Below are 2,070 nucleotides of genomic sequence, written 5' to 3'. Positions count from 1 at the left end.
AAAGAAGGGTCTTACTTGGGGTAAGGAGGGGTGATGCGGTGATTTTCTGTTGGGATTTTTTTGTGGCCTGACAGCTCCATTCCCTCCCACCCAGGCTGGCAGGCACAGGGACATCCAGGTTTGGGGGGCTGTGGGGAGAGTGGGGGGCACCGTCCCTTCCCCCGCCTGCCGCTGCGCCCGCATCCCGCCCGCACCGCCTTGCCTGGCCCTCCAGCCTGCCCTGCCCTGCCCTGGACGGGCCTTAGTCACAGAATCCTTTGGGTTAGAAAAGACCTTTAAGATCATCAAGACCAAACATTAACCCAGCACTGCCAAATCCACCACTAAACCATGTCCCGCATCTGCACCACATCTGCACGCCTCCAGGGACGGTGACTCTCCTGGGGCAGCCTGTTTCAGTGCCTGACAACCCTTTCAGTACAGACGTTTTTCCTAGTATCTAATCTAAACCTCCCCGGCACAATTTGAGTCCAATTCCTCTTGTTCTGTCTTGTTTCCTGGGAGAAGAGACCAACCCCCACCTCGCTACAACCTTCTTTCAGGTAGCTGTAGGGAGTGACAAGGTCTCCTCTCAGTCTCTTTTTCTTCAGACTAAACAACCCCAGTTCCCTCACATGCTACTCTTAAGTCTTGTGCTCCAGACCCTTCGCCAGCTTTGTTGCCCTTCTCTGAACCCACTCCAGCACCTCAATGTCCTTCCTGCACCGAGGGGCCCAGAACTGAGCACAGTGCTCAAGGTGCAGCCTCACCAGTACCGCACACAGGGGGACAATCGCTTCTCCAGTCCTACCGGCCACACGGTCTCTCTGATACAAGCCACGATGCTGTTGGCCTTCCTGGCCACCTGGGTACACTGCTGGCTCATATTCAGCTGCCTGTCGATCAGTGCCCCCAGATCTTTTTCTGCTGGGCAGCTCTCCAGCTACTCTTCCCCAAGCCTGCAGCATGAGGTTGTTGTGACCCATCAGCAGCTCGGCTAATCCCCCCATTACAGGAAACATCTCATTTTGTCTGTTCTGCCACAGGCAATCTCCTCTCATTCCCATTTTCCACCTTTTGCCCCAGTTAATTTCAGTGATTTCAGTCTTGTCACACTTGAAATACATTTGGCCACATGTTTTTTGCAATATGTAGACTGGATTTACATTACCATAATTTAGTTTTCTGAAGACTTTGACATAATTAGCTAGTCAAGCCAGCTAAGCTGTAGATTGCTTTCCACTTTATGTATCAAAGAGCATTCAAAGCAATTGGAATACTCTGGAAATAATTTTCCTGCAATTTTCAGCAATCTAATACAAATTCTTGGTAAAATGATACATTAGTCACATATTACACAACATGTCTTTCTCTAATAACTTGCAGCTCATTTTAGCTGTACTAAAAATAGTGGTTATAGCCCTCATTAATTATAAGGAAGTTGGATAGTAAATTGCTACAAAAAGCATTCATGCCAGGAACTGCAGCTCCCTTGTTTGCATTTGATGTCTGTATTATGAGACAAATAATGTTTCCTTTTCCAAAACCACAGGCCCTGGCCCAGGAGATCTGGCAAAACTCTCTCCTGAAAAAAAACACGGAATAGACTATTGGGATGCAAAAGCTTCAGGGGACATTTCTGATACCTGGGTTCATGAAGTTCTCCATCCAGCTGGGAACGGGCCCTGGGGCACAAGGTTAGCGCAGAGAAAGGTTGGGAGATCTGGGAGATCACCCTGTGATTTTGAGAAGGGGTATCTCCACAGCAGATTTTGTCACAGGCTCAAAATGAAACTGAAAACCGTCTGGGTTCTTTCTGTCTTCCTCACCTGGAAATGGAAAGTCTGCTGCCCAAAAGCTTCTTACATACACACTGCCCACCTCATGGTCTTCAAAATTTTCCCTGGAGCAGCTGCAGTGCAGCTTTGCAGCACAGCATCAATGAGAGCAGAAAAGGGTGCAGCAAACTCCAGGGCTTACCCCTGGTTTTGCATCACCAGCTTCAGTGATGCCACGCAGCCAGATGTCTGTGGCTGCTTCTGGCACTTTGCAAGCAAGGTTTTCACTAACACTGGAGAGACTGAGATTTTG

This window comes from Chaetura pelagica, unplaced genomic scaffold (genome assembly GCF_000747805.2).
Source record: "Chaetura pelagica isolate M959 unplaced genomic scaffold, ChaPel_1.0 scaffold109, whole genome shotgun sequence".
NCBI lineage: Eukaryota > Metazoa > Chordata > Aves > Apodiformes > Apodidae > Chaetura > Chaetura pelagica.
The sequence above is the reverse complement of the archived record's forward strand: the minus strand, read 5'-3'. Positions refer to the sequence as shown.